This window comes from Rhinichthys klamathensis, unplaced genomic scaffold (assembly GCF_029890125.1).
Source record: "Rhinichthys klamathensis goyatoka isolate OS25496 unplaced genomic scaffold, OSU_Roscu_1.1 h1tg000011l_1, whole genome shotgun sequence".
Classification (NCBI taxonomy): Eukaryota; Metazoa; Chordata; class Actinopteri; order Cypriniformes; family Leuciscidae; genus Rhinichthys; species Rhinichthys klamathensis.
In genome coordinates, this window is record NW_026606564.1 from 11369709 (window position 1) to 11384131 (window position 14423).

The following is a 14423-nucleotide window of genomic DNA, read 5'->3' on the forward strand; positions in this document are numbered from 1 at the left end:
CATTGCAGTTTTGCGAAATATTCCTTTTTCAAATTGCCTGAAAAACCTCCTCATGCGAGCGTAAAAACTTGTTTACGATAAACGAGAGTTTCCATTGTGCGTATTTTCAATTCGCAATTTCAAGGGTATAATGGAAACGCGGCTAATGACACCATTATATGAGAACTGAACTGAGCTGGACGAAGACATCAGAATGGCTATATAGCCTAGATTAATTAACTGAAATAATAACTTTTTTACAACAGAAATGAATCAACACTGAACTTACTTAAGCTGAATTATGACACTATATTTTGTTCTAGATCTACAGAGATTTAATTTTATTTTGGCGTAGTATTGTACAGCATTTGTTAAATTTTCTGACCATGAGAATTGCATTAATTGTATTTTATTTCACCTATGAGCACATAACGATCTTTTGATATTTCAGAGGGAAAAAATCATTGTATTTAAATTAATCATTTTTGTTTTTTCAGTCTATCATATAATTGTTGTGTATGGTCTATGAAAAAAAAATGTTGGTTGAGTATTAAAAATTATTTTCGGGGGCGCTATGGAGCAACATAGGAGATAGACGTGTTTCCCATCTCCTCCACAGCCAAGTCGATAAAATTGTAACTTAAATGTCTCTAATTTACTTTTAAATGGGCTAAAAGTCTATCTTGACAACCATAGCACTACAATTGAACCTTAAGCTCTGTCGATGCCGTCAAAAAAGCAGCCCCAGGGCATTAAACCCTCTCAGCCGCAGCCTGATGCTTCTGACAACATGGCGATGGCTGACCAAACGGCAGGCCTCGCGCTGGAAGAAAAAGACATGTCACGGATGATGGAGAAGATCTCGGAAAAGATCATCAGTGCCTTTGATGAGAGATTCGATAAACTAGAAGCAACTCTTCGAACCATACAAACGGCGCAACGAGAGTTAAGTGAGAGAGTCGATATGGTAGAGGAGCAGGCCAGTGATCATGAAACTCGTATCCACTCTCTGGAAACGTCCCTGGATACCTTAAGTAAAGAGAATAAGATGCTTAAGTTAGCCTAACCCTAACCCTATGTACCATCAATCTCGGATGGCTCTAATAACAACAAACAATGCACACAAATTTATAATAAAAATGCAAATCGTATAATAATAATAAAAAATTTGTAGAAAAAAAGCTGCCTCTTTTTCATGGCTTGTTGTGCTTACGGTAAAATCACACGAAAATATTGTCACAACGTCCATCTTGCCACGTATTCACATAATCAAAACAGTTATGTCTGTGCTGCTGTCAACGGTAACGCATGCAATTAATGGTTTTCAGTTTAACACGTTAAAAATGTTTATCGTATTTTTCTGTCATCTTTTGAATAGCGTTACATTTATGATCACGTTCTTCATGCAAATGCTTTTAAACCATCCAAGCGTGTCAAGACAAATGTCCTCCTGTCACACACACACACACACACAGAAAAACGCCCGCCAGAATCGACTTATCTTTCGTTACAACCGAGGTATGCAGCAAAGCATTTGTGAAGCCACAACACGCACAACCTTGAGGCGGATGGGCTACAACAGCAGAAGACCCCACCGGGTACCACTCATCTCCACTACAAATAGGAAAAAGAGGCTACAATTTGCAAGAGCTCACCAAAATTGGACAGTTGAAGACTTGAAAAATGTTGCCTGGTCTGATGAGTCTCGATTTCTGTTGAGACATTCAGATGGTAGAGTCAGAATTTGGCGTAAACAGAATGAGAACATGGATCCATCATGCCTTGTTACCACTGTGCAGGCTGGTGGGGGTGGTGTAATGGTGTGGGGGGTGTTTTCTTGGCACACTTTAGGCCCCTTAGTGCCAATTGGGCATCGTTTAAATGCCACGGCCTACCTGAGCATTGTTTCTGACCATGTCCATCCCTTTATGGCCACCATGTACCCATCCTCTGATGGCTACTTCCAGCAGGATAATGCACCATGTCACAAAGCTCGAATCATTTCAAATTGGTTTCTTGAACATGACAATGAGTTCACTGTACAAAAATGGCCCCCACAGTCACCAGATCTCAACCCAATAGAGCATCTTTGGGATGTGGTGGAACGGGAGCTTTGTGCCCTGGATGTGCATCCCACAAATCTCCATCAACTGCAAGATGCTATCCTATCAATATGGGCCAACATTTCTAAAGAATGCTTTCAGCACCTTGTTGAATCAATGCCACGTAGAATTAAGGCAGTTCTGAAGGCGAAAGGGGGTCAAACACAGGATTAGTATGGTGTTCCTAATAATCCTTTATGGGAGTGTATATTTGTTACCGTGTATTTGTGTGTTCTGAGTATAAAAACAATATTCTCAAATATTTTACAACACACTTATGTATGTACTGTCTGTAGTAAGTGTAACACTGAACAAAAAAAAGGCCTAATGGTGTGTTCACACCGAACGCGAATTTAATTATTTGCGCGAGTAGATTACATACAAAGTCAATGCAAAGACGCGAATAGACGCATCATTCGCTCCGGGCGTTGCGAATGACGCGAATTGGGCGACGCGTTTGCCGCGAATGTCTTCCGCGCAAGTTGAAAAATTTGAACTCGAGCGAATGTTCAAGCGTCTAACTAGACGCGATAGACGCGTATTTGACGCTCTATTCGCGTTCGGTGTGAACACACCGTAAGTCATTATGATGAATGGAGAAGAAGTGTTTTCCATTCATCATAGTGTTTTACATTGAGCACATCAGTGTTCAACTGGTTCTTATAAATGTCTATTCATATGATGGTTTGTGTGTGTCATTTGAAAACAAAATACCATTTTGAGAAGAAATAACATTGTTTTGAATGTAAAGTTTCATTTTGCAGGAGAATTGAGGGGTTTTGCCCTTTGTGTTGGTGTTTTTTGATTTGTGTGTAGAGTTCTGAGAATATGAGGCATTCTTTCAGAAAATGTGTGTAAACAATCAAGAAAAACTGTAATAGTAAATAAACACGATGATCAATAGGTGTGCAACGTGTGTTGAAAGATACAGTAGCCTACAACTTACCGAAATGTATATGCCTCATCATGTTTATCTAATCAACCAATCACATGGCAGTTGCTTCAATGCATTTAGGGGTGTGGTCCTGGTCAAGACAATCTCCTGAACTCCAAACTGAATGTCAGAATGGGAAAGAAAGCTGATTTAAGCAATTTTGAGCGTGGCATGGTTGTTGGTGCCAGACGGGCCGGTTTGAGAATTTCACAATCTGCTCAGTTACTGGGATTTTCATGCACAACCATTTCTAGGGTTTACAAAGAATGGTGTGAAAAGGGAAAAACATCCAGTATGCGGCAGTCCTGTGGGTGAAAATGCCTTGTTGATGCTAGAGGTCAGAGGAGAATGGGCCGACTGATTCAAGCTGATAGAGTCAAGTCATCTTCATTTATATAGCGCTTTTAACAATGGAGATTGTTTCAATGCAGCTTTACAGAGATAAACATACAATTTACGGTAACAGAGATTGTTTTGGCTTTATAGCGATTTTTTAATAATGTTATTTCCAGCTAAAATTAGTTTTGATTGATTCACTCCCAGCAAAATTATCATTTGTTATTACATTAGGGGCCACTAAGACGACGGCGTTCTCTCTAAACAGACTTTAAACGCGAACCTGTGACCTGATGGCGTTCACATGCGTCCACATCCGCATTAAGAATTGATTCTATAGTTATATTCGTTTGAATATATGTGCGCAGGTTTGTAATTTCCCTACACATGCCTAAACAAACTACTTGTCTTGATTAATACTTAATAGGATTACATGCAGAATATATCTCTGAAAACTTTTTTCTCTGTTGACCTGTTATGATTAAAAGTACAATACAATGAATTGTGTTTGAGTTCTACTTGAGTTTACAGGAAATGTGTTATTTTGAATTTGATGCTTCATTTGATCGAGCAGCTGCCAAAAGTTTTTTGGATGTGCGCACAATTTCTTTTTTTGAATTTTTTTAAACTTTGAGAACCACTGTTCTAATGTATCCACAGATAAAAAATAGCATAAGAACCACTGCCTTTGAATGAAAACCTTGAAATTGAGGATAATGATGTTGTATCGTTATTTTGAAAAATGATTAACAAAATACATGATTTTAAATAACAACAATTAAACTACAGTATTACTTAAAACCCATTGCACATTTTAAGGACAAGTTGTAGATTTCAAAACAACTTTAATTTGTAGCAGAAAAATGTGTGAAAATTATATCAAAGCTTCAGATACATAGTGTACACTTAAGTTACACAGCAAACAGTTTTATAACCATCCTGGTCACACAGGCTCCCCTACATAGTTTTAATAAAACAAAACATTTCCTTGAATTTTAATTCTTCTATAACCCTTACAATCAAAGATCACCTGAATAATACAGAATAAATGCCCTGAATAATCATTAATAGGATTTCCGATTAATTTCATGAGTCAGTCATGCAGAGAATTAGTTTTTTCATATTCGTTTCCCATTCCTATTTATACTGGTAGAAACACTTTATAACTACTAACCAGCGATCAACCATTTAAGATGAAGAGAAGAAATCATGCTCATTTTGCATCTGTGCACGGAATATAGTTTTGGCCTTGACCACTTTTCCAGGTGTGTTCAGATACTTGTTCAGCAGGGCTTTGTAGTGCTTCTCCGGATGGCCACCCATATTATCCACCTTCCAAGTGTAGTACGCTGTAGTTGGAGGTGTGCTGAGGTTTTCACCCAGCCACCCCCAGAGTCTTTCGCAGGGCAGAAGACCCACAGCAAAGTACACCGGATCATCTTTCATCAGGTTTCTATAGGAGGACAGATACTTCGTCATAGCTGGAGTTGGCCGAATAGTTGGCTCATTCTGTGGAAATGAGAGTATAAAGCATCGTCAATGAACTCGGAAGCATTTGAAAATTTTAACGTCTTTTTTTCTTCTTCTTACCGTGAAAAGGAATTGGTTGAGAATTAACCCTCTGAGGTCTAAGGGCATTTTTTCACTTTTTCCTTCGATTTTACAAATCTTATTAAATTCACCTTTTAAAGGTAATTACATAACATAATCCCACATGTTTTATATCAAAATGTGCAGAGAAAACCCAGCTCTCTTACTGGTGAGTTCACCACTTGTCCTGGAGAATTGTCTAAAGAGAGAGAGAGGGATAACCTGTCTCTAAAAGGTGAAAAATTTAAGTCCGATTTTTGAAATTCTTCAAATCTCTTGTGAAAACATACCATTACTCATGTGGACGAATTATTTTGGTCCTTGAAATGGGTTTCCCAAAGTCTTAGGGTCACAAAAGGAGTGTAATATATGAATAAAATAGTAGATAATGAATAATCATTGTCTAAAGTGACATTTTTGAAAAATCGTTTTTTAGTACAAGTTTTGTCTGTGACTCTACCTTCACCAAATGTTAGAGGGACTGAGATAAAATAGGACTAAAATAACTTCCTACTACATATCAAGCTTTATGGGATGTGTGCAAATGAAAAAGTAGCATTACAACAGGTCTTTCTTTCAAGCAAAATGTTTACTTTGTGAAAAAAACTCACTACTAACAATATTCACAAAATGTACACATTTTCATGTTTTACATGTCAAAAAAAAAATTCAAACCAAAGATGAACTATATATTAGAAATATATATATATATATATATATATATATATATATATATATATATATATATATATAAACTTACCACTATTTACAATATTTACACAATGTGCATGTTTTCATGTTTCAGTTTTTCAGCTGTCATGCCATGCTGCAAAACAGTTTCTGTCCAGCTGCATGCAAAGCGCAACACCACACTCCCTGCATTTCCAAGGTGTGTCCTTTCTCTGGCCTTGGCTTTGGCAATGCTCACACCTGCTGCGACCTGTGGTGGCTTTTGTGGAAGAATCTGCTGCATGAACGGCAATTGGCACAGGAATATGACCTGCAGGTACCGGGACCGGAGCAGTGTGAAGAGGCTTACCACAGAGTTCAGCAGTCAGCTCCTCCATGAAAGCTCTGTGTGTCATGGGTGTTGTTTGCTGGGCCAGACAGAGTTCCTTGTGGAGGATGTAGCTGTTGGTGGTGGCAATGTCCAGAAAATGGTAAAACAGGTGTCTGTACCAGCGCATTGTTTTGTGTTGTGCAGAGTAATATTGAATGAGCTGGTCTGAATGATCAACTCCCCCCATGTGTTCATTGTACGCCAAAACTGGTGTGGGACAGGGGATTGATGTCTTTGTCCAAGAGCCATCTTGTTGTTTCACCCTCCTCTGAACAGTGTTACCAGAGTGTGCTGTGTGAAGTGTGGAGCAGACTGATACTTCTCTCGTGTCCATCCATTTCACATAGATGAGGGGCCCGTCCCGGATCCATCTTATGGAGCCTCTTTCTGATTTTTTTGTGAGGGCGTTATTTGTTGTCCGAGGGCAGTCCTTGCGGTTCTCCCTGTAGGTCCCACAGGCAGCAAATTTTTGCTCATGGAGAGCCCTGAAGAGTTTGGGGCTTGAATAAAAATTATCCATGTAAATGTGGTAGCCTGTGCCAAGGTAACCTGGTTGTACCAGGGACATCACAACATCATAGGAAAGGCCATGTCCAGAGGGGATGTCACTTTTGCCGGTGTAAACGGAAAAGTCCACTGTATAGCCATTCCGTGAGTCTGCCAAGACAAACAACTTGAATCCCCACTTTATCGGTTTTGCCTTCATGTACTGCGTCATCCCAGTTTTGGCCTTTGATGCAACCATTCTTTCATCCACAGCCACATCTCTGTGAGGATGATAAAATGACTTGCAGGCATTTTTGATGGTGTTCATCAGGGGTTTCAGTCTGAAAAGTTTGTCATGGTCAGCTGTGCCCTTTTTTTTGTCGTTCTGGACATCCTCTTCAGGGTCGCTAAGGTGAAGGTTCCAAGAAAGTGCTCTGTATCTGTCCCGTGGCATGATCTGCACTGGAAGTGGCAAAGAGAAGAAGTGATTCTGTCTCCAGTAATCTGCAATGCTGTCGAGTTTCACCATGGCCATGTACAGAAGCAGTCCAATGTACTTGTAAAACTCCCCTATGTTCACATCTAACCATTTATATTTCTTTCCCTGTGCCATTTGTTTAGCAGCCTGCTTGTTTGTGTTTTGGCACAGTGTTTGTATGATTTGTACAGGGAAGAAAAGTTTGAAGAGGTCGAGTGGTGTATATGTGGAAGTGGAGCTGAGCTGTGGCCCTGGTGTTCGAGCTGGTTGAAACCTGGAGACAGGGGGAGCGATGTCTGGGTCTTTTTCCGTCTTCCAAGACAGTGGAGCTGGCTGCTGTGTAGGTGGGGGTGCTGGTTGATGCTGGGCGTTACGGGACCTCTTGGCTGGCCGGGTTGGTGATGATGGTTGCTGTGTAGGTGGGGGTGCTGGTTGATGCTGGGGGGTACGGAACCTCTTGGCTGGCCGGGCTGGTGAGAATGACTGCGGTGTAGGGGCTGGTGGTGACCTGGTGGCAGGCACAGGTGAGGCTGCCTGTGTTACACTGGGCCCTGGTAGCTGTGAATCCTCTCTGAAAAAACACAAAAACATAAAGTTTACATCTCTCTCTCTCTCTCTCTCTCTCTCTCTCTCTCTCACACACACACACACACACACACACACACACACACACACACACACACACACACACACACACACACACACACACACACACACAAACCAATCTCCACCTAACAAGAATGTGGAAGATGTGTGAGGATTTGACTTATTTTAACGTTATTCCAATTTATCACATGTGCTAGCTATCCTGTCCACCCCAAATCACAGCAAATAACACCTGAATGAGATGTGGGAATACTGTCTCTTCCATTTCAAAACTCCACAGAGATTTATAATTTTACATTCAGTATAAATATAGGCCTACTAAACATAAATAAAATTATATGAAAGATCAAGCCACATCTATACAAGTATAAACAATATGATAAAAAAGGTCAATGGCCAAACCATATCGATTCATCACTACAAGAGATAGGCCTAATGTTATTCAAATTGTGAATTGAGGTGAATAAATATTACATTAGTTATCATAAGGAGACCAGCAAGAACAGCCTACAACGTTACTATTTGTAAGTGTACCCCGGTTTTACACAAGAAAATAACTTTTACATAAAGTAAACACTTTGCTAAAGGCACAGTCAATTTGTCAAAGCAGCACAGCGCAGCTTATTTTAGCCAAGATGGTCACCATGCGAACGAGGTTTTTATAAAATAAATACGCTTACCCGTCCTCAACTGGATCTCTTCTGTGATCATAATCCTCATCTTCATCAGAAGAAAATCCATCAGGCTCGGAAACTCGCCTTTCATCCTCGTCGCTGCTATCCAAAATCGCCGCAAGTGCGTCTTTCAATGTCAATGTCTTCGCCATTTTCACTCCTCGTCTTCTTCTTACTTTTCCTCTTCTTTATATATATTTTTGCCATGTTTTTTTCGCGGACTTTTTCTTTCGCGGACTTTTTTACTCTTTCTCTCTCCATGTCAGCTGGTATTTTCCTCACTGTGAGGAGATGGGAGGGAACTTAGGGATTTCAACCGCATCTATTGGTTGGTTTCACACAAAATGCAGACAGGCAAGCTAGCCCACCAATCACGCACGGTGAATGACCATCTTGTCTTCCCTCTTGCTCTCTGTGTGAGTCACATATGATCTCGCGAGAATAAGGACGTTGAAGCTGAGAATCTGTCGATTACGGCAAAATCAGAACCATTTATGTGTGCTGCACAATCGCGGAGATATTAATAGAAACATTGAGTAAACATTGAGTTGACGCGCCCGCGCGTCATCCGACCTCAGGGGGTTAAGTCTGAATAGTTTTTATAACTTGAGTATCTGCCATTCATGAATTTCTTGAGGTCAACAGGCAGGACTTTAGCACTCATTTTCTTCAACATTTCCGTCACCTTCAGTATGTAATTGATGTCTTGCATGGTGAAGCTGATGTAACGCTCTGCCTGCAGACTGCCATTCTGCATTTCTTTTAGGAAGTCCACCTGGATTGTCTTAAAGGCAATGTCTGTGCTGTTCTCCCAGAGATATTCATAAACATCTTTCACAGATTTAGTTTCCAAACTGTCACTCGGGCTGCTACAGAACGTGCACCTGTTACACACACAAACCATTACTTAACTGAATTCTTAGACAAGAGGCTTAATCGAAAGGTAATTGTTACTAGATGAGACAGTTCAATACAACTTCTCATGCATTTTTGATTAGCAAAAGGACTGATAAAATCAAGGAAGAGTTATTATTATATTAAGACATCATTTATTATAGAAATTAATAAGAGTGTTTTTTAGATTGGATTTAATTCTAAATTAAGTCTAAATTATGAGTGTAAAAACAAAATTGAGTATTCATGCCATAGTTGCTGTATCATGAAAGTAAAACATCTTACCTAAAACAGAAGAAACTAAAACAAAGAAAGGCCACAGTTTTCATGTTTCTTGGGTCTTGATGTGCACTTGTCTTCAGCTCTCTTTAACTCCCTCAAGTCTCCAATCCGATCACTACAGTTTCCAGAAAGATCCATACAGGGGCGTAGCACAAGATCCCGGGCCCTATGCATAGGCAGTCCTGATGGGCCCCACAATGCAATGCAAACAGCCTATTCATTTAAAATTAAACATGTTTCAAATTAGGCTATTATAATGAAGTTTTGTATGCAAACAGCATTATTAGTGTACAGTTTACATGTATAACCAAATTATCATCTAAAAGTGTATGTGGCAGAACATACACTTTCAGATGATAATTTGGTTATATGTAATCTGAGGTAAAGGCTAAATAAATAAACTGTACACTAATAATGCTGTTTGCATACAAAACTTCATTATAATAGCCTAATCTGAAACATGTTTAATTTTAAATTAATAGGCTATAATATCTAAAATTAGCAATAATAGGCTAATCAGTGTCACTCATAGGTAGCTTGGTAGCTCTGTAGCTACAGTGAAACTCGAAAAATTAGAATTTTTCTGCTCTTTCATTGGGTTGTCTCAGTTCATTTTTAGCACTAACGATCGCGGAGATATTCAAGCAGTTTAGCACTATAAATTTCGTGTTCTGGTTTGTGCTCACTTTTCTTTGAAAAGAAGTCAGTAACCAATTGTTTCCCCTCATTTTCTTTTCTTTCCTTCTCCTGTCTTTACTTTCTTTTTTGGTGGCCTGATTTAGCTTTCTTTGAGAAAGACATTTCTCCAGCGCTCAACGAGATGCAGCTCAACTAACATTTACAAAATGCGTGCAGATGGACTAAACCATTTGGCGCATTAACAAGGGGTGGGACCATAAGACCGTCAATCAATCAATCAACCAATCAACCAAGTTATTCAGTTAATACACTAACTTTACATTTCATCTGACATTCATTATGAAATTTAATTAGGAAATGAAAATATCAAGGTAAAATAAAATATATTCCAGACTTTTCAAGGGCCCTCTCTCCCCTTGGGGCCCTGGTAATCAGTACTGGTTTTACCCCCAGTCCGACGCCCCTGGATCCATATATATATACACTTGATTATTGGGTAATACATACTGTAGTAACGCCTAATGTTTTTGTAATTTCTACAGAGATGGATTAGATTACCTGTCAGCTGCCCTGTACAAACATTCTTTTGAGGCTAAGACAAAAGCCTTAGATAAAACTTCCTGGTTGAAGAGGAAACTTCCTTGTTGAAGAGGAAACTCCCTTGTTCAAGCCTTCCTTGTTTTCCATGTCAGAAGGTGATGGTGTCACTGCAGATGAATGTGCAGAATAGCCTGATAGAGCTGTTAGACATCTTTGAGAAGTACTGGACCTGTTTCTGCTGTTAGAAGTGTGCAAGAAACTGCAGAGTTTCGTTAAATGTAGCCATTAAGGTTTACAAAGACATTAAGCATATCCCCACAGCTAAACATATGTGAAATGGAATGGCACCCGCGACCGTAACAACCTTCAGAGGACACAGAGAGTTCAGAAGGGAATTGTTAATTGGTTATTAGGTTTATGCGTGGGAGTGGTAATGGCCTATCAATATTAATGAGATTCAGACCAGGGGTGTGACAGACACTCTCCCAATGGCTAATGGCCCATCAAGTGAGGCAGCCTGAACAAAGAATGAGAGGAGATTCAAAGGTTTTCAATCTGTTTTATTGTAATTCCTCTATGTGGAGAAACTAAATGTTCTAAATTTGCTCTAAGCAAATCAAATGTGAGTAAAATAAATAAATAATCAGTCGGCTATAAACAAAGCAATTGTGAGCGATAAATAAACAAAACTAAAGGCAGGTATCTCACAGTAAATGCATATACCCCATTGATGCGGGCTCTAAGCAAATCAAATGTGAGTAAAATAAACAAAACTAAAGACAGGTATCTCACAGTAAATGCTTATGCCCCATTGATGCGGGCTCTAAGCAAATCAAATGTGAGTAAAATAACAAAAGTAAAGGCAGATCGCTATCCTCGCAGACCACGCCTGCTATGCTAGTGGGCTAAGGCTAGTAGCGGAAGTTCGGAAAGGTGGATTTAAGTAGTGAAATCAAAGCAATCCAATTGTTTTGAGAATACAGTTACATGTCTTGGTGCCATTTTTGAAAACAGTTCCTGTTTAACTGAAGACACAAGTGAACATTACATGCCTGGCATTTCCAAGGAGGAGTGTGTGTGTCAGCAGGTCTCAGTTGTGGTCCAGGTTCCTGTGCTGGCAGGAATCTCAGAGTCTGTGGAACCAGATCAATGTCAGTCTCTGTTTTCCATGACAGAGTGGACTGCTTGTTGCTTGTTTGAATGTTTGTCTTGGCCCTCTTTGCAACAGGTGTCTGATGATCACCATCATCTTTATAGCTGTAAAACAAACAAACAACTGTGAGCATGTTTATTACACAAAAAACTGTATTTCAATCACTAAAAGTAATATTGCCCAGACAAAACCGGAATATGTAAACAGAATTATACTAATGTCTGAAAGAAAGGGAATACGTGTACTTACTTGTCATTTTCAATTGTTCTCAAAACTGAACGACACCGGTTGCGTGCCCTCCTCCCAGTGTGAGTTGCAGGTGAAGGTGAGAGTGATGCTACCACATTCCTATAAAAATAATAATATTAATAAAGGTTTAACAAAGTACTATGCCAGCACATGCTTAACTGATGGACAATCAGCATGTTGATAAAATAACAAAAAATAAGCTTTTATATTAACATTACCAATCACTAATTGTAATATTAGCATGCATAACAACAACACAATTTTTGCAAAGCCACACAGGCACATATGCATATTGTATCGTCACTAAGTAGGCCTATATAAACAAAATTGAACTAACATCTGTAAAATAGTGGGTATATGTACTTACTCTTTCTGATTTCCATCTGTGTTGTTGCGTGCCCTCCTAGTGCGAGTTCCAGTTGATGGTAAGAGTGAGCAAGCTACATTCCTTTCAAAAAAAGTTGAAAACTTATTATCATAATTTACAGAGTAGGCCTACTATTCCAGCACATGCATAACTGATAGGCATTAGCATGCTGATAAATAAAACATATGTAACATTATCAACCAACCTCCAAATATAAATAAATATATTATCACTAATGGCGCTTTTCCATTACCAGTACCAGCTCGACTCGACTCGACTCGCCTTGGCTCGCCTCGACTCGGCTCGCTTTTCGCTCCGTTTTCCATTGCAGAAAGTACCGCCACAAATAGTACCCGGTCGTCATAGCGACGCATTTCGTTCCTCGTTCCCCCATCAAGCTCTCGCTGGATCCTCTCTTCGGCAACCAAACAAAGGAATGTCTGCACCTCCTCGTTTGACCACAGCGTATTCTTCCGAGTTGCCATAATAATAGTAGTAAGTTTAGTAACTATCTCTGGCCAAACTATTTAAAAATGGCGGGGTTATTCTGGATACTCCATGGCGCGTGCAATGATGACGCAGATTCTCTGTGACCAATCAGCAGTCGGCATTGTTTTCACGTCACATTTTAGTATCGGCTTAGCTCGCCTCAGCTCGCTTAGAACCTCGCTGGAGGTGGTACGAAAAAAAGTACCCGAAAGCAGGTACAGGTACAACTTTTACACAGTGGAAAACCAAACAAAGGCGAGTCGAGTCGAGTCGAGCCGAGCCGAGGCGAGCTGGTACTGTGTAGTGGAAAAGCGCCATAAGTAGCCTATATAAACAAAATTGAACTAACATCTGTAAAATAGTGGGTAAATATCTACTTACTCTTTCTGATTTTCGACTGTGTTGCGCGCCCTCCGAGTGGCAGGTGAAGGTAGTGATGCTGCAACTACATTCCTTTAAAAAAAGTTGAAAACTATTATTACATAAATATTTCAAAGTATAGTACCATTGGCCTATAGTATGAATAACTGATGTGAAAAATGGTAGACGCATGCTGTATATCCGTGTCAATGTGCCATTACCGGAGATAGCACTAACATTAAACATTAACACATTTGCGCACTTCATCAACCGGGCATATTTACACATTTCAGCACATTTACAACAGATATTTGCGAGGCAATGCAAGCACACGCTTAGTTGATGATAATGAGGCAGCATAAACACTATAGCCTAGTCAAAATATAACCTAAACATAGATAATATTTTTTAAATATCATTTTACATATCATACAGCATTTAGCCTATAGGCTAGACAATTTAAATGTAAGTAAAACCTGCCTATTAAGATATATTTTAAATTTCAATACTCTGAATAGGCTACTGGATGGCAAGTCTGGAAATAGTCCAACCAGTAAAATATGTACATGTTTATATAAAATAGCTTGTCAACTAATGTAAGTTCAACTAAAAGACTTACTCATCCGAAATTGTATCCATGGCTGGATCAAGTCGCTCTTCAAAATACAAACGCTCATCGTCGGAGTCCCGCTCTTCTTCTGAGGAAAATGTGAACTCTTCGTCACTGTCCGGGACGAGCTGAAGAGCTTCCGCGCCGGTGTATCGTGTCATCTTCCAAATGCGCAGGAAAGTGAGTGAATCTTATTATGAAACTTGCTGCTTTTAAGGCATTTGCCTGGGGGCGTTTCTATTTTGCATATGGCCTCAACACATTATCTTATGAATAGCGCGCTCTGCGAGTGGGTGTGAACAAATTAACGATAATGAGCTGAGACCGGAGAAACTGTACTTCTCTTTAGTTTTATACAGTTTACATTGCAGGAGAATATTTGTTTTAAATGTGAATTGTTTTATTTAAAAGTAGAAATTTAAAGCGTTCTTTAGAGGTATGTTTCATGTTTGTGTGATAAGTATTGGCTGAGTTTCCGTTAATTTTCCAGACATGTTTCAGAAAGATTTTTGCAGAGACAGAGTGAGCTGAAAGCGCACCCTGTTTATTTTATTTATTTAAAATAAAACACACGGTTTTGATGTTAATGTGAGTG

General features: G+C 39.4%; 1 pseudogene; it reads right to left on the minus strand.

Annotated features, from left to right (window-relative positions):
• Positions 1–4487: 4487 nt before the first annotated feature.
• On the minus strand, positions 4488–13989 carry LOC130095658 (uncharacterized; annotated as a pseudogene).
• Between the last annotated feature and the right edge of the window lie 434 nt (positions 13990–14423).